A 20260-nucleotide genomic window follows, 5' to 3' on the forward strand; every position below is an offset into this window, starting at 1 on the left:
TATTTTTTTTATAAACCTTTATTTATAAACTGCAAAATGTACAAACAGCTGAGAAACAATAATCAAAATAAGTATGGTGCCAGTATGCTGGTTTTTTTTCAATAAAATACTGGAAAGGATAGAAATGTAGTTTGTCTCTTTTATCCGATTATTAATCGATTAATCGAAGTAATAATCAACAGATTAATCGATTATCAAATTAAGCTTAGTTGCAGCCCTAATAATAATATAATATATCAGTGTATGTTATATACTGTATATAATATGTACATATTACATATATATTTTATATTGCTACTATGTACATTTTTAGTCTACTTTGTACCTGCATTATCCTTTCCATCCTTACCCTTTCCACCCTTTGTAACTGAGCTACTGTGTGAACAATTTCCCTTGTGGATCAATAACGTTTGTCTAAGTCTAAGTCAAGTGAAAGTTTTGCACGACAAGAAAGAAAAAAAAAGATCACAGTAATCACATGAGTGTGTTAGAAAAAGGCTTACTTTAATCCAAAAAAGCATGATAACCACAGTGGGAAATAATATCTCCTGTAAACATGGACATTCAGTGCAAAAAAAGTATTTTTATACATTTATTTGTAATTTTTTTAGATCAATTAAAGGATAAAGTGTCACATGAACATTCCTGGCGGTCTATCAAATACATTTCATTAAGCGACAAATCGATGCAGCCCTAATTGGACTTTTTACACTCTGCCTCTTCACTTGTCAGCGAATAGATGCCATATATCACATACAACAACATAACATTAAAGAATGGGAGAGGCAGACACAGACGTTAGCAACACTAGCTTAGCTTGGGAGCTACAATGCTAACATCACACTCACAGTTTAAAACCGCAACATCATGCTTAATTTTCCGTTTTATAAATGATCAAACTTCAGCTCCTGCACATGTAGCTGATTTATGGATAGTTGCAGAGCTCTGGATTTATTTTAAAGATGTGTAGCGAAGCTCTCTCCATGTTTTTTGCCAAAGCTGCAAGAAGTGTGTCATATCCATGAGGATGGTTTCTTTCTTCAGAAGTCATGAAAACTCAGAAGTTAAAAGTAGATCTCTTCTGTCAAAAGAGACAGTTGATAGACTTAGTGCTCATAACACACTTAAACTTATTGTCCCTTTTGTGTAAAAGGGACTTTTTAAGTGACATTATCTTTTCAACCCTTGATGCTGAGTGCCAAGCAGGGAGGTAATGGGTCCCATTTTCATAGTCTTTGTATGACTCGCCGGGGGTTTGAACTCACGACATACCGATCTCAGGGTGGACACTCTAACCACAAGGCCACTTTTGATGCCTTCAGTGACAATCTACAATGTCAATATCATGAAATAAGGAAAAGCCATTGAGTGAGAGGTGTCTCCAAACTTTAGGCCTGTACTGTATGTAAAAGCAATAAAAGAGTCTTAGAAATAATTAAACTTGACATGTTTTCCCAGGCATCCTTGACTCAATCAAAGGTCGTGAGGGGAAGGAAGAAGAAAGACCTAAGCCTAAAGAGACCATAGGTTCAAGCTGCTCGAGAACTGGAACAAGGGCGAGGTGCTCGGCTACGAGGGAATGGGCCTGGGATCGGGTTGCGAGGAGCCATCCGGTTGCCGTCATTCAAGGTCTTAAGTCTAAGGAGCTTGTTATCGCTGGCCAACATGGCCGCAGATTTTGGTGTTAACCGTTCAAACGCTGTGTGCAGGTCAAAAGGAAGGACCCACCTGAAGCTGTCACCGCGGGGTGAGAACAAACGAGCGCGACCCTCCACTCCATTGGAAGACGAGCTGGAGGATGAGGGTAACCCCCCCCCTTCTCCAATCAATGTTGATAATCGATGTGCGTCCACACCTGTTCATGTTTTCGCTGTTCGTCTCCGTCAGACGCGAGAGAGACCCGCGGGAGCTCCCCTTGGACAACTCCAAAATGTGCCCGACGGTATCCGCGCCAAGCGAAGACATTCCGCGCTGGCGTTGACAGCAGAGGCGGGAGGTGGAGGTGGACACCTCTGGAAGAGGAGGAGTCTGGGCGACCGAGAGGAGGAGCCTGACGAAAGAGAGCCGCTGACCGGCTGTCACCAAGCAAAGTGCACCACTTACTTAAGATGGCGCGGCTTGGTACACCTGACACATTGTTCATGTACTCTTTTTGTTTTTGCAGAGCGGCGAGGACGGTGGCAGAGAATGTCCCAGTGAGAGTGCATCGTCAGATTCCTCAGATGCCGGTACTTTGTTTACAAGATGCTTTCACACATTTTCTATAAATGCTGTTTTTCCCTCTTTTAGTGCAGCTTCAGTATCCTCCACTAGAGAGGATAAATGCTTTAAAATGTAATGTGGGAAATTATCGGTATCGGTTTCAAAATTATTGGTATCGGTTTCAAAAAGTAAAATGTTATGGTTTCAAAATTATTGGTATCGGTTTCAAAAAGTAAAATGTATGACTTTTTAAAACGCCGCTGCGTACACGGACATAGGGAGGAGTACAGAGCGCCAATAAACCTTAAAAGCACTGCCTTTGTATGCCAGGCCAGTCACATAATATACTGTATATGGCTTTTCACTCACACAAGTGAATGCAAGGCATACTTGGTCAACAGCCATACAGGTCACACTGAGGGTGACCGTATAAACAACTTTAACATTGTTACAAATATGCGCCACACTGTGAACCCACACCAAACAAGAAAGACAAACACATTTCGGGAAAACATCTGCACCGTAACACAACATAAACACAACAGAACAAATACCTAGAACCCCTTGCAGCACTAACTCTTCCGGGACGCTACAATATACAACCCCCGCTACCCTCTACCCCCCCACCTCAATCCCAACCCCGCCCACCTCAACCTCCTCATGCTCTCTCAGGGAGAGCATGTCCCAAATTCCAAGCTGCTGTTTTGAGGCATGTTAAAAAAAAAATAATGCACTTTGTGACTTCAATAATAAATATGGCAGTGCCATGTTGGCATTTTTTTCCATAACTGGAGTTGATTTATTTTGGAAAACCTTGTTACATTGTTTAATGCATCCAGCGGGGCATCACAACAAAATTAGGCATAATAATGTGTTAATTCCACAACTGTATATATCGGTATCAGTTGATATCGGAATCGGTAATTAAGAGTTGGACAATATCGGATATCTGCAAAAAAAGCCATTATTGGACACCTCTTCTCCTCACTATCGAAGCTATGTGAGCTGTAGTGCTAACTCCTGGTGTCCCAATTAGGGTTGTCTCGATACCTATATTTTGGTACCGGTACCAAAATGTATTTCGATACTTTTCTAAACAAAGGGCACCACAAAAAATGGCATTATTGGCTTTATTTTAACAAAAATACTTTGTGTACATTAAACGTATGTTTCTTATTGCAATCAAATCTAATTAGTCTGCTGACGTATGCACTAACATATAGTGTCATTTATCATTCTATTATTTTGTCAACATTATAAAGGACAAGCTGTGAAAATTGTTATTAATCTACTTGTTCATTTACTGTTAATATCTGGTTATTTTCTGTTTAACATGTTCTATCTACACTTCTGTTAAAATGTAATATTCACTTATTCTTTTGTTGTTTGGATACTTTACCTTCGTTTTGGATGATACCACAAATTTAAGTATCGATCCGATACCAGGTAGTTACAGGATCATACATTGGTCATAATTTAAGTTCTCATGTGTGCAGGGACGTATTTCCTGAGTTTATGAATATAATATGAATTAAAAAGGAAAAAGTGACAATAAAAAATATTTATGTAATCATAGTAGTATCGACTAGATACACTCTTGTACTTGGTATCATTAAAGTGGATGTCAGGTGTAGATCCACCCATGGCATTTGTTTACATTGTGAAGCCGGTGAGCTATCGTATCCTCCTACAGTGTGTAGTGAAGCATGTTTAGCTATTCCTCGTCCTCCAGTGATAATGCTACGTGTAAAATACTTACTTTCTTTGTCGCCATGGAGGCGAGGATTAGTGATTGAGAAGAAGCTAAAACACTGCCGATTGCGGATGGACATTAGCCGCTAACTAGCTAGCCATGTTTTAAAGCACATCTTCCTGTGGGTGTTTCAGTCGTATAACTTCACCTTCATCTTTAGTTTTTAAGCCAAAATGCATCCGTTCTCCCTTTTCTGTCTACACACTGTGTCTGCTTGTAAGTACTCTGTGATTGTGCGCTGCCTTACATGCTCCTCTGTTCGTAAGACCAGCAATGTCACGACGTGCCTGTAAAAAAATAAAATAAAATATGACGAACCGGTACTTTTCAAACAGAGTATAGTACCGTTTTTGATTCATTAGTACCGCGATACTATACTAGTACCGGTATACTGTACAACCCTAGTCCCAATACAACTTTTTAATTTTCTCATACAATGTCAATAATAGTCCGATACAATATCAGCACAAATCAAAATACAAACTTTTATTATATTGTAGTGTGGAATGTTTGAAAAGGCTCCATCAAGTGAAATTAAAACAATCGTAGGTATAAAAAACATTAACCTCATGACAAATGAATGCTTTTGAAGTGGAGTGTTAATAGTGGTCACAATAATGCTCATGACGCAGTAACTTGATCCAAACACGTTTGTTACTGGATACTTTGTAACACACTCCTACCCTCAAATCCTTTGTAGTATGCAACTTAATTATTTGACACTTGTTTAAGACAGATTGTGTGTTTTAGACTGCTATTTAAGGACAAATATTCCTAGAAATGTGCCGATCGTTTGGCCATTTTTCATTAAAACGTACACTGGAAAAACTCACAATCTCACCAAGTATATACTGTATTTCTAATTTGTAGTCAAATTATCCAAACAAACCTACTACAAGTCACAATCCCATGAATAGTATTTTTTTCAGTGAGACATAAGAACTCGTTTTTTGGCAATCTAAATTCTGAGGAAAAAAATACTACCTTTGAGCATCACAAGTTTGTCCAAACAAGACACAAAACTTCACAATACTAGTAAGTAATAAGTTTGATTGCTAATTTTAAGATCACGTATATTTTAAAGCTTAAATATAATGTCTTTACAAGCAAAAATAACTTCTGCCAATGGAACAAGTCAAAATAGTCTTGGTAAGATTTGTTAATAAAACATTATATTGGAGGACTTAGACTTTAACTGGCTGTCCAGCTTTGCACAAGGGTTCAGGTTAGGAGTGCAGGACTGTTTGTATCAGAGCTAATGTTGGAGATTTTAGATGTCAGGCGATATAATTCGATATATGTTTTTTGCTGATATCGAACCGATACTAATATTGTATCAGGACACCCCTGGTGCTAACATTTTACTCAATTATCAAACTCTCAGCTGCCTCAACCGTAGCTAACTCATAAATGACACTGTTCTGAGCTTCATTTTAAGATGTGTAGCAAAGCCTGCTTTATTTTATTTTATTTACAAAGCTTTCCTGGCTTTTTGCTTCATTTCCCACAGAGTCCGCAAGTTCAGTGTCATCCAAAAGCAGCTCAGACTCCTCGTCGGCAAGTTCGGACTCCTCCGAGGATGAGTTGAGCTCGGAAGAAGAGGACTCGGAGGTGGAAAAGGATGATGAGGGGAAAGTGTCCAAGACTTCTTCGTCCTCGTCCTCGTCTTCATCCTCGTCCTCTGACGAGGAAGAAAAAAAGGAGTTGGACTCCAAGCCGCTGAGTCCTCCTGAGGAGGCGACCACAAACGCTATGGAGGAGATAAGCAGCAAACTTAAACGCAGACCTCCAAGTCCTAAAGACGAGGTACCAGAGGACCTGAAGCCACCTTCTCCTAAAGGTGTTCCGGGTAAGTGTTCCCTCCTAAATTAGAACTCACTTTAATAAACGTTTTGATTGAAACATTTTGGTTTTTAGTCAAAGAGGAAACCGTGAAGTATGAACCTGAGGAGACGCTCCGGCCTTCCACGCCAGCAGGTGCCCTGCCTGACAGTGACCAGGAGAGCAAACCCAAAGGTAAAGCAGAGCCTGAGGAGGTTGCCATTCAGCCGGGCCGATTAGCCCTGTCCCAACCTGATTCCAAAACAGCCGCACCCAGGTCCGCCTCCGCCTCTTTAATGCACCTACCTCTCCCGCCTCACCCGACAGTAGAAGGTCGCTCGCTCCTCCACCCGCCCTCCGCTCCTCTGCCAGACCTCTCTCAACGGGCCCGACTCCCCACGGACGAGGACATTCCCCGGACGCCGGGCAGGGACCTGATGGAGCGGGCCAGGAGTCTGGGCAAGTCCCAGAGCACGGACACGGTGCCCAACACCCCAGGTAGTGACGCCCCGCTGACGGGGAGCAGCCTAATGCTCAGCTCCCCTCACATTCCTGGCAGTCCCTTTTCCTACCCTGCACAGTCTCCTGTCCTTAGCGCCGGAGTCCCTCGCACTCCTGGTAAAGACTTAACTTTCACCCCTGTCTTCCCCGACCCCTCTGCGCTTCCTTTTAATCGGAAGATCTCCTCTGAGAGCCTGGACGATAGGCCTCAATTTAAGGAGCCGCCCATCAGCCTCTTACCTAACCAAGCCTTATCAACAGGTACCGAACATGCAGCCAGCCTATCGGCGGAGCCTCCAGCCGGCCTCACAGGGGAGGATTCCGACGTGTTCGACAGCATCTCGTCCAAGCGTAAACCCGGACGACCCAAAGGAAAAAAGATCCCCACTGCGGCCGTGGACGTCGCCATGCAGGACATGTCCTCCAAATCCCCCTATGACCCGAGTCCAGACTTCAGCACGAGAGAGCCTCAGACGCTGCTGCCTGAAGCCGAAGACGGCTTCCACTCTTACGAAGAGGACCTCCCCGTGCCCATGAAGCCCGCCAGGAGGGCGCGGCGCAACTGGGAGGAGCTGTTGCTCGACAGCCTGTCGCCCGTCACCACGCCGACACGCTCGTACTTCTCACGGCGCAGCGACTTCGAGGAGATGACCATCTTGTACGACATCTGGAACGGCGGCATCGACGAGGAGGACGTCCGGCTGCTGCAGGTCACGTACGACAAGATGCTGCAGCAGGATAACGGCAACGACTGGCTCAACGACACACTCTGGGTCAACCATCCTTATATCCTTTCACCTTGTTTGATTATTCCATTGTACATAACATCAATAGGTTGTATTCCGTCACATGACTTTTGAACGGAAGTAAACAAAGTGGTGGGCCACCAAACCAACATGGCTACTGGGGGTGTAGATTTTACCGTTAGAAGCAGATATGAGGGGAAAAATCAAACTATGCCATGGAATCTATCTATATACCAGACCTGGGCAAATTAAGGCCCGGTCTATAGCTGCCATTATGATGTGCAGTGATGTTTTCAAATTTCCAAAAGTCTTAAAACTATACAAAGTATTTCAATGGTTGGAATCTGTGCTTTCGCATGATATACTAGTTACTATGGTAATATAATAAGTTACTATGGTAATATAATAAGTTACTATGGTAATCTAAGTCACAGCAGCTCAGACGAGGCACCAAGCAGTGTGGGTGGGGAGCGTTTCCACAGTGTTTCCAGAGCGAGCCTGAAATGTGGGTGTCAGGGACAGACACTGAAGGAGATTTTTACAAAAAAGTTCTAAAGCTAAGTGATATATCAGATTGTAGGTGGGGTTTTTTTTACCCTTTGCGTTCATATTTTGCGGTGTTTGTTGCATTTTTGTTGCGTTTCGTTTGATTGTAAAATATGTCGATAGAGAGGGGGTGTGACGTTCATATGTTGTCAATATTCAGTGTTTTATCCTTCATATATTGTAAATCCCTCATTCTTTATTTTCATGTACATTCTGGGTGTCTCATTCAGTGAAAAAATAAAAAATTCCATTCCGTTTTTTAAGGCGCTCTGTCATAACGTTTTTAGCTTTCAATCAGACATTATTGTGAGGTTTTGTATTAGTGCTCCTAAAAATCAGATATACTTGCCCCCAGACACATTTTTTTTCTCAAAATTTGGCCCCCGAGTCAAAATAATTGCCCAGGCCTGCTCTATACGTTATCAAAAAAAGATTTGTAGACTAATAACGGTATCAAGGATTATCCGTCGGTCGCGTTCCCAGACATATCAAACTATCTGGTGCGATGTCATTTTAACGACAGAACAGATGAAAACTTGAAAAGCAGGTAGGGCTAAGACTTCTTAATGTGTGGCTGGGTCAAGGAAATTGGTATCAAGACGCTCCTGGATAAATATGCATCGTTTTTGCTCGGGCAAGGTTGCATTTCATGATTTAACTTTGCATCTACTGCCATGTTTGTTGCCTTTTTGTTGCACGCGCCGTTTGCGTGTTTTTCCCTGTCTTTATCAAAACAAAAACTATAGATGTCAACATTGTGAATGTGCTGAAAGCTTCTTTTATGATTGCTGCCTTTGGTAAAAGCTTAACCTTTTTAGATTGTGGTCCCATTTGATCTATTTTATTTAGACTCGCCACGTTCGTGCTTTACGAAACACCCGTAGCAAAAATGCGTTTTAAGAAATGCGAAACAAGCTAAAATACAAATAATAATACGTCATGAATGGGAAATACTAAATGTTAAAAGTATATCAAATAAACGAAGTGATCACTAAAGGTGTGCGTTTTTCGACTTGATCTACTCACTTGGACTGGAGTGCGTGCCACTTTTCTTGTTGTTTTTCGTAAAATCGTGCACTCTTTCACCCTACTTGATTACCTCTCGAGGAATTCCGAGGAAACTTTAATCCTTTTCACGACTTGAACGATTCCAACAGCCTAAAACAACGCAAGCATGGGGCATTTTTCTTGAAAAAAGGCAAAATGCTGCCCAGATCACTATGACAACAGGCATATTTATTGATGGTGAAGTGAATACAACCCAGGCCTGGGCAAATATTTTGACTCGGGAGGCCAAATTTATAGAAAAAAAATGTGTCTGGGGGCTGGTATAACTGATTTTTAGGAACACTAATACAAATCCTCACAATAATGTCTAATTGAATGCTAAAAACTTTATGACAGACCGCCTTAAAAAACGTAATGGAATTTTATGTTTTTTTACTGAATGAGACACTTAGAATGTACATGAAAATAAAGAATGTGGGATTTACAATATTAACTATGACCGATAAAACACTGAATATTGACAACATATGAACGTCACACCCCCTCTCGATCGACATATTTTACAATCAATCGAAACGCAACAAAAATGCAACAAACGCAGCAAAATATGAACGCGAAGGGTAAAAAAAAAAAACCCACCTACAATCTGATATATGTGATGTATCACTAAGCTTTAGAACTTTGTTGTAAAAATCTTCCGCGTCTGTCCCTGACACCCTCATTTTAGGCTGGCCACTATGGAAGCACTCTGTGGAAACGCTACCCACCCACACTGCTTGGTGCCTCGTCTGAGCTGCTGTGACTTAAGATTCAAGATTGTTTATTGTCATATGCACAGTTAAACAGTTTGTCGTACAATGAAAATCTTACTTTGCTAGTCCACCCTTCAACAAGTCACACAGTACTTAGCTAAAATTAAAAGAAATGTTATATACAAGGCACAGTGAGTAACATAACATTATTGCACATTCTGATTCACAGTCAACAGTATAAATATGGAGGTGACATTGGGTCACAGCAGCAGTTATAAGTGTCTTTAGTGATCAAAGGTGAAAAGTGTCTACAGTGATAGTTCACAGTTCGGGGGTGGTCATGGTAGCTGTCTTTTGTTCAAACGATAAAAGTAAAAGGGGGGGTTGTAGCGGGGGGAGCTAGCATTCACAAGTTAGCATTCACAAGCCTGATGGTCTGTGGGTAGAAACTGTTTGTCAGTCTCGAAGTCCTGGCTTTCAGGCTTCTGTATCGTCTGCCTGATGATAGGAGGCTGAAGAGACAGTGCTGGAGGTTTGTGTTGTCATTTAGGTTACCATAGTAACTAATTAGATTATCATAGTAACTAGTATATAATGCAAAAGTGCAGATTCCAACCATTGAAATTAGAGATGTCCGATAACATCGGACTGCCGATATTATCGGCCGATAAATGCTTTAAAATGTAAAATCGGAAATTATCGGTATCGGTTTCAAAATTATCGGTATCGGTTGAAAAAGTAAAATCCAACGCCGCTGTGTGCACGGACGTAGGGAGAAGTACAGCGCGCCAATAAACCTTAAAAGCACAGCCTTTGCGTGCTGGCCCAGTCACATAATATCTGCGGCTTTTTACACACACAAGTGAATGCAAAGCATACTTGGTCAACAGCTATACACTGAGGGTGGCCGTATAAACAACTTTAACACTCTGAACCCACACCAAACAAGAATGACAAACACATTTCGGGAGAACATCCGCACCGTAACACAACAGAACAAATACCCAAAACCCCTTGCAGCACTAACTCTTCCGGGAAGCTACAATATACACCCCCCGCTACCCCCCCTCCCTCCCCCCTCAACCGCAACCCCGCCCACTTCAACCTCCTCATGCTCTCTCAGGTAGAGCATGTCCCAAATTCCAAGCTGCTGTTTTGAGGCATGTTAAAAAAAATAATGCACTTTGTGACTTCAATAATAAATATAGCAGTGCCATGGTAGCATTTTTTTCCCATAACTTGAGTTGATTTTTTTTTGGAAAACCTTGTTACATTGTTTAATGCATCCAGCGGGGCATCACAACAAAATTAGGAATAATAATGTGTTAATTCCACGACTGTATATACTGGTATCGGTTGATATCGGTATCTGTAATTAAGAGTTGGACAATATCAGAATATCGGATATCGGCAAAAAAGCCATTATCGGACATCTCTAATTGAAATACTTTGTCTAGTTCAAGACTTGCGGTCATTTGAAAACATCCCTGCACATCATAATGGCAGCTACAGTTTCCATCTTAAAGATCTAAAATAGTTATTTGGGAATGTCTGGCGGGCCAGATTGAAAAGCTTCACGGGCCACATGTGGCCCCCGTGCCTTAATTTGCCCAGGTCGGGCCTAAAACAATGCAAGCATTGTGCATTTTTCTTGGAAAAAGACAACATGCCGCCCAGAACTCTATGACAACAGACATATTTAATGAGCCGGACATGATGGTGAAGTGAATACAACCTATTAGTACCTCCCCCTCCTGGGAGCTTTTGGGAAACTGTTGTCAGGTCCATGTACTGTAGTTCCTTCCTTGACCTCCATGCACCCACCAACATCCCCCGCATTAAGAAAAAGAGGCGAGACGACGGCATGAGGGATCACATGACGGGCTGCGCCAGAAGCGAGGGATACTACAAGATCGACAAGAAGGACAAGATCAAGTACCTTCAGAGCACGCGGCTGCAGTCGGACGAGCCGCCCATGGACACACAGGTGGGCTTTAGTGTGGAGAAATATGACCGATGTTTATAAATGAAGAGATATTTCACAGACAGTTTGTGTGCAGGGTATGAGCATCCCCGCACAAGTGCACGTCTCCACCAGGGCGGGCTCGGAGCGGCGGTCCGAACAGCGGCGCCTGTTGTCGTCTTTCGCGTGCGACAGTGACCTGCTGAAGTTCAACCAGCTGAAGGTGAGCATTGTGTTTTTGTTTAGAGAGTAAATGAAAATGCTGACAAATCTCCTGCTTTTCGTTCCTTCAGTTCCGTAAGAAGAAGATCCGATTCTGCAGGTCGCACATCCACGACTGGGGTCTGTTCGCTTTGGAGCCCATCGCCGCAGACGAGATGGTCATAGAATACGTGGGACAAAACATCCGACAGGTAAGGCTTGAGTTTTTTCTTGCCCTGATGTGGGATCTGAGCCGAGGATGTCGTTGTGGCTTGAGCAGCCCTTTGAGACACTCATGATTAAGGGTTATATAAATAAACTTTGATTGATTGATTGATCGATAAGGACGCACTTTTCTTTTCTATACATGTTTAGTGACATCTTGCAAGCGTTGGTTTTATTTTAGTCAAATGATTATCCACATGTTGAAGGTGAAAATGTATGTCATTTATTTAAGGGTGTAACGGTACGTGTATTTGTATTGAACCGTTTCGGTACGGGGGTTCGGTTCGGTTCGGAGGTGTACTAAACGAGTTTCCACACGGACATGTTAAGTAGCGCACCGCACGTTGTGTAAACAATGCACACTGAGGCACAACACATGGCATGCTAGCAACGACCGGGCTACTACAACATGCAAAAGCCAGTGCTGGAAGACCCTCCTGCCTCGTTAAGATCTCCCGTTTGGGAACATTCGGGCTTCGCGGTGCGATACAACAATGGATAACATCGCTTCAACGAAGAGAAAGACGAACAAACACAGCTCCCACCGCATTCAAGCAGCTTCTCCTCGGCGAGTCAGGCATGGCTAAAGCAATAACAAATGTTTTTATAGCAGCAGATTTAAGACCATATTGCATTAAAAACTAGATTTTGACCCACTTTTATGGTGGAAGAACAATGAGTCCATATATCCTCTTACTGCCAAGTTAGCCAGGCACTACCTCGCCATACCTGCTAGCTCCGTGCCCAGTGAAAGGGTATTTTCCACAGCTGGAGACATTGTAACTGCAAGCAGGTAAATGATAAATGATAAATGGGTTATACTTGTATAGCGCTTTTCTACCTTCAAGGTACTCAAAGCGCTTTGACAGTATTTCCACATTCACCCATTCACACACACATTCACACACTGATGGCGGGAGCTGCCATGTAAGGCGCTAACCAGCAGCCATCAGGAGCAAGGGTGAAGTGTCTTGCCCAAGGACACAACGGTCGTGACTAGGATGGTAGAAGAGGTCTGCTCTTTCTGCAGACAATGTGGATAAACTGATTTTTCTGGCAAAAAACATGAAAATTGAGTGAAAGTCACCAGGGTTAAAGGCTGGGGGGGGGAAAGAAAAGTTAATCTGATGCTGAGTTGACTTGAAACTTTTTAAAGTTGCACTTTTTGTATGTAGAAGAAAAGTTTTGTCATTTTATTTAATCTGAGCAACAACTTGAATCAGTTTAATGTTGCACTTTATATGTGAAAATGTTGCACTTTATATGTAGGAAGGTTTTGTTAAGAAACCAATTCCGAGCCTTATCTTATTTAGTTTTAATTTTATATATGTTGACCGCATTAACCCTGGCAATGGACCCTGTGTGTATATGTATGTTATTGTTATGCTTAGCATTCATGACTGCCTGCTGTTGCACTGATCAGCCTAGTGGTGGCTCACATCCATCACACACACAGCTATTTTAATGCAATGTTAAAAGGATAAAGCCATTGTTTACAAATTTTGGTAAATAAATAACCAGAAAATTTATATTTTGTTGTTTTCTTACTGTACCGAAAATGAACCGAACCGTGACCTCTAAACCATGGTACGTACCGAACCGAAATTTTTGTGTACAGTTACACCCTTACATTTATTGAATCTTAACTCATCTAAACCGGAGTTGGCAATGTCAGGTGTGATCTGAACCTGATCCGCTCCTTTTTATGTATTTTATATTCTCCTAAGCAGAGGAAAAGCAACAAGCACAACATTTGTTTTCTGATGTGTTAACTTAACTTTGGCTCGGTGGGTAGAGCGTGCCACCAACTTGGAAGTTTCCAGGTTCCAGGTTCGATCCTCGATTCTGCCATCCTGGTCACTGCTGTGCAAGACACTTTACCCACCTGCTCCCAGTGCCAGCCACACTGGCGTAAATGTAACTTAAAGATGTAGATAATGGGTTTCACTGTGTAAAGATATTTTAATCTCTAGAGAAAAGTGCTATATAAATATAATTCACTAATTTACTAACTTCAGCACTTTATTTGGACCTGATGTTTTTATTTTAGTAAATAAAACAGACTTCATCTGTTGAAGTCTTTTGAAAAAAATACTTTTCTTGTTTATAAATGTATTTTTATAATAATGTAATGAATTTAAATTAAACAAAACTCAAATTTTGGGATTTTCACAGCATTATAGGTGAGATTAAAAAAGAGATTGACTTATGAATTAATCACAGCATTAATGACAGCACTACCACCATATTGACTCTATTATATGTAATTCGTAATATGACATATTTTACAATTATTTGAACAATAATATAAATATTATATTACACACACACATATATATATATAAATATATATATATATATATATATATATATATATATATATATATATATATATACGTATATATACGTATATACATATATATATATAATAGTATATATATATATACGTATATATATATATATATATATGTATATACATATATACATATATATATACGTATATACATATATATATACGTATATACATATATATATATATACGTGTATATATATATATATACGTATATACATATATATATATATATATATACATATATATATATATACGTATATATATATATATATATATATATATATATATATATACGTATATACATATATACATATATATACGTATATACATATATATATATATATACATATATATATATACGTATATACATATATATATATATATATATATATATATATATATATATATATATATATGTATACGTATATATATATATACATATATATATATACGTATATATATATATATACGTATATACATATATATATACGTATATACATATATATATATATATATATGTGTGTGTGTATATATAATATATTTATATATATACATGTGTGTGTGTGCATGTGTGCATGCATGTATGTACAGTATATATACTGTGTATATATATATTTATATGTATGTATGTAATATATTTTTTATTAATACAAATATTTATTTTATTTGATATTATCTAATGCAGAGGAAAAACAACCGCAAAAGTACAATATTCATTTTTTGATGTGTTAAAACTTTAGCATGTTTTAATTGACCAGATGTTTGATTGCAGTAAATAAAACAGACCAGTAGTTTAGATCAGTTACTTTATAAAGCACTTTTTACAGACCTGTTTTTGTGATGAATGTAATGAATTCAAAATAGATTCATTATTTTTTTAGATTAAATTAAGAGATTAATTCGACACCTTAATTTTTTTTGATTGCTTGAGAGCACTACCACCATATTGACTCAAATATAATATATAGATATTTATATATAATCTATATTTAAATATATTTTTAGGAACTAATTATTTAATGGTATACAATAATTACAGAGAAAAATAAATACATCATGAATACTATATATTAAATTGCAATAACAAAATTATATATATACATACAGTACAGGCCAAAAGTTTGGACACACCTTCTCATTCAATGCGTTTTCTTTATTTTCATGACTATTTACATTGTAGATAGTCACTGAAGGCATCAAAACTATGAATGAACACATGTGGAGTTATGTACTTAACAAAAAAGGTGAAATAACTGAAAACATGTTTTATATTCTAGTTTCTTCCAAATAGGCACCCTTTGCTCTGATTACCGCTTTGCACACTCTTGGCATTCTCTCGATGAGCTTCAAGAGGTAGTCACTTGAAATGGTTTTCACTTCACAGGTGTCATAGTTTTGATGCCTTCTAAAATGTAAATAGTCATGAAAATTAAAAAAAAACCATTGAAATGAGAAGGTTTGTCCAAACTTTTGGCCTGTACTGTATGTATATATTTGTTTAGGTGCTCAACAGAGTCACTTAATTATCTTAAAATAAGCATCATAACTTCTGTGTTGTTTGCTACCTTTGAGACACTTATTTCGTACGTCTGTCCGTTTTACTGGTATGTTTGTGTGAGTGATGGGGGGAAAAGCTCTGACACACTTGGGTAAAAGTTGTTAAGCTTGCATGTAGGGCTGTGTCACGCCAATTTTCTTCCCATCACAAAAACCTTCCTAACCCCCATTTACTTCCGGGGTCATTTCCGCTTACGTCAGTTCCTCTTACGTCATTGACAGCGATCGATAGCACTTCGTTTGACTCTTTTTTTATAATACAGCGTTAACAAAACGTCTGAATTATCAACAATAATGTTGATTTAAAGTACAGACATTTAACATTATATATTAATTAATATTACTGAAATGTTTCAACAATAATGTTGATTTAAAGTACAGACATTTAACAGTATTATATATTAATTAATATTAGTGAAATGGTTTCAACAATAATGTTGATTTAAAGTAGTACAGACATTTAACAGTACTATATATTAATTAATATTTTTTGCACGTTACCACGAAGACAGAAGTTCCCTAACACTCCGCTTGAAATGTTGCGAAGCCTGCTGGTGTTTGACATAAGTCCCCTGGGACAGATAAAGACGAATATCATCCAGTGACACCACCATTTTCAGGAGATTTGGATTTATCGATCGCTGGCAATGACGTGAGAGGAAATGACGTAAGTAAGAGGAACTGACGTAAGCGGAAATGACCCCGGAAGTAAATGGGGGTTAGGAAGGTTTTTGTGATGGGAAGAAAATTGGCGTGACAGCTGCAACTAACAACTAATTTGATAATCGATTAATCTGTCGATTATTACTTTGATTAATCGATTAATAATCGGATAAAAGAGACAAACTACATTTCTATCCTTTCAAGTATTTTATTGGGGGGAAAAAACAGCATACTGGCACCATACTTATTTTGATTATTGTTTCTCAGCTGTTTGTAAATGTTGCAGTTTATAAATAAAGGTTTATTAAAAAAAATATCTGCGCATAGCATAGATCCAACGAATCGATGACTAAATTAATCGCCAACTATTTTTATAATCGATTAGTTGTTGCAGCCCTACAGTTGAGTGTATAACTTTCTTAACTCTCAAATATATTTTTCAGGGTTTTTTCTCTAGGCAGAAATACTGTTTTGTATGCGGATCAATGCCGTAATTACCGTATTGATTGATGTAATAACTGCGCGTCGATGACAGTGCAGTCCGATAGAGAAGTGGAAGAATACATCTTGGCTGTGTTTGCAGGTGATTGCGGACATGCGTGAGAAACGCTACGAGGAGGAGGGCATCGGCAGCAGCTACATGTTCAGCGTGGACCACGACACCATCATCGATGCCACCAAGTGTGGCAACTTCGCCCGCTTCATCAACCACAGCTGCAACGTAAGACGACGAAACACATTCTTATCAACCTCCGTGTCTTAGACTTACGGTTTGTTACCTCATTTTCCAGCCTAACTGTTACGCCAAGGTCATCACGGTGGAATCGCAGAAGAAGATCGTGATCTATTCGAGGCAGCCCATCAACGTGAGCGAGGAGATCACGTACGACTACAAGTTCCCCATCGAGGACGAGAAGATCCCCTGCCTGTGTGGTGCCGAGAACTGCCGGGGGACGCTCAATTAAGTCCACTTTTTACTGCACTCGTCACATGTTGATTGTTTACGATTTATGGTGCTGTTCAATCGACACGTCTGGGTTTTTTCCCCCCCTCGTTTTCTTTCCACGTCTCCCACAATGCGCAGTATTGCAGCTCTGCCACTTCTGCGACATATTCAGCTGCTCACAAAGACACGAACGTGGTAAATGGTTCTGTCTGGTACAATACATCCCACGGATCAAGTAGAATGACCACCCTTCATGTGGATCAGGATTGAAACATTTGTCGCACCAAATTTCACGACTTTTGCTAAATGATGGCAAAAAAAAAGACAAAAATCCAACAACTATCACTTCATGTATTGGTGAAGAAGTGATGCATTTTATGCAATAATGGTGTTCTCAAGAGTATTGGTCCCATTAGTGTTCCAAAATGTGCAATTCAGCGCCCCCTCTAGGCTCAAGTGCACAAGCAATCATGTTGAAATCTAAAACAAAAAAAAACATTTTAAGCATGAAGTGTTTGTAAGCTGACTTCATATTGTATTATTACTACTCAGTGTTTCAAAACAAATAATAATGAATGCACTTCCGCTTTATCGCCCCCTGCAGACCACGTTTGACATTACTTTTCATCTGGTTGCTTTAACAATGGAATTGTTTTTTTTCTATCTAGTGATGTGTATATTGTATACTTGTACAGAAGATCTGCAAGCTTTTTTTTTTTTTTTACATCATGGGGTCACACTTCAAGATTTATTTTCTAGAAAAAGACTGAATATGAGGAAAAAAAAAACATCAGGGAATCTGTAAAAGAAATGATTTTATTTAAAGTAATGGAAAATAAGAAAAAGAGGAAAGACAGAAGGTCCACTGTGTACAGGAAGTTTCCATCTCCACCTTTTGGAAAGATTGTTTCTTGTAGAAACGTCTTCTCTTCATTTCCCGTCTTGCTTTGTAATTCTCTCTAAGGTGTGTACATAAGCTAACTGTGAATATTATATAAATCTATAATTTTTGTTCCCCAGGGATTTGCTACACACATCAAGAGCTCCGAGAGCTGTGTAAACCGTGTGATTGCGAGCGGTGAGCTTGTAGCAGGACATTTTTTAGCTTGTGTCAAGCTTTTGTTTTGTTTGTTTTTTATTGTAAATTCTATGAAAAAAGTTGTTTTGTGGTGTGGAGAGAAAGTAAAAGTGCAGAATCGGCATAGGAAGCGGACTGAACAATCAGCCTGCTTCTCTTTGTCTATTTATTACATGACAGATGTATGAAAATGTTCAACATGGAAATAAAGCAGTTTTGCATACATCCATAAATGTGTTCCCTTTATTCAGACAAAGCATTTATGACAGGTTATTATAATTCAAGTTTGGCAGACTGGCATTCTCAATCAACCAATCCATGACCTTTATTCTCAATTGAGCTAAATGGTTACTCAGAGATCAGATGTTTTCTTTTCTTCACTCCCACAATTGTTTTATACTATTTTTTTAAGCAAACAATTGAGGTTTGAGCTGTTGCTCTGATAACATTTGTATTGATTATAGTTAGACCAGTGTGCCGCGGCAGAGTAACCGTGTAATACTCTTCCATATCAGTAGGTGGCAGCCGGTAGCTAATTGCTTTGTAGATGTCGGAAACAGCAGGAGGCAGTGTGCAGGTAAAAAGGTATCTAATGCTTAAACCAAAAATAAACAAAAGGTTAGTACTCCTAAGAAAAGGCATTGAAGTTTAGGGAAGGCAATGCAGAACGAAACTAAAACTGAACTGGCTACAAAGTAAACAAACACAGAATGCTGGACGACAGCAAAGACTTACTGTGGAGCAAAGACGGCGTCCACAATGTACATCCGAACATGACGTGACAATCAACAATGTCCCCCCAAAGAAGGATAAAAACAACTGAAATATTCTTGATTGCTAAAAACAAAGTAGATGCGGGAAATATCGCTCAAAGGAAGACATGAAAGTGCTACAGGAAAATACGAAAAAAAGAGAAAAAGCCACCAAAATAGGCGCAAGACAATAACTAAAACACTACACATCGGAAAACAGCAAAAAAGTCCAAATAAGTCAGGGCGTGATGTGACAGGTGGTGACAGTACACCTACTTTGAGACAAGAGCTATAGTGATGCATGCTTGGTTATGGTTTGAATTCATATCCAACAATTGTGACAACGACTTTTTATTGTCAACTGAGTTTTGTTTTTTAATGATTTCTGCTGGTTGTGTGCCTCCGGGATTTTTCAACGCAAAAAATGTGCCTTGACTCAAAAAAGGTTGAAAAACACTGAGTTACACTATTTTTTTTACATTTTACTCAATATATTTTCATTTTAAGGACTTGCTTCCTATGGTATTTTATCAGTGCTCTGGAAAGTGTCGCTATAAAGTCTCGTTATTGATATATATTTTTTAATTTGTATATATTTTTGTAATTGATATAAATGTTATCATAAATAATTTGAATGTTTTTTTTATTCAAACCAAATCCAATTTATATTTGCCATGTTATAAATAGCGAGACATGAGTGACTACTTGTTGCTAGGCAGAATATATTTTAAAAAATGGCTGGGAAGACAAAGAAAGAAATAGCACCATCTGCTGGTTAAGATGTGGCACTGCCATACGTGACGATGGCGGCTGCTACTTTTATTCATATTTTAAATCTAATCAAAACAATGTAAAATTTTACGTTGATTCGTATGTTTCTACTTTTGATCGACATACATCTGATTTTTTTAAATTTTTTAAATCTTTAATCAATGATGATGACTGTTGTTTATGGTGACGTCACCCTTGCACGAGCCAGGACAAGAAAGCTCTGTTTGTGTTCATGTGGTCATGGCCGTGCCAGGAGGAGAATGGTGTGTAAACGCAAAGATAAGACATGAAACATCTGCTCAAACACATCACTCTCACCCACCTGTTCCACTCACATACACACTTAGTAACAGCGGGCGCCATTTAACTAATAATATTAACGCCAGCATGCTAACGCGTTATCATGTTGGGAAAGTGCGGAA

General features: G+C 39.2%; 1 pseudogene; it reads left to right on the forward strand.

Moving 5' to 3' along the window:
* Positions 1–18249, forward strand: part of LOC133639033 (histone-lysine N-methyltransferase SETD1B-A-like) — a 35103-nt pseudogene extending 16854 nt beyond the window's left edge.
* The last annotated feature ends 2011 nt before the right edge of the window (positions 18250–20260 follow it).

The sequence above is a fragment of the Entelurus aequoreus genome, linkage group LG21 (genome assembly GCF_033978785.1).
Source record: "Entelurus aequoreus isolate RoL-2023_Sb linkage group LG21, RoL_Eaeq_v1.1, whole genome shotgun sequence".
In the NCBI taxonomy this organism is placed as follows: Eukaryota; Metazoa; Chordata; class Actinopteri; order Syngnathiformes; family Syngnathidae; genus Entelurus; species Entelurus aequoreus.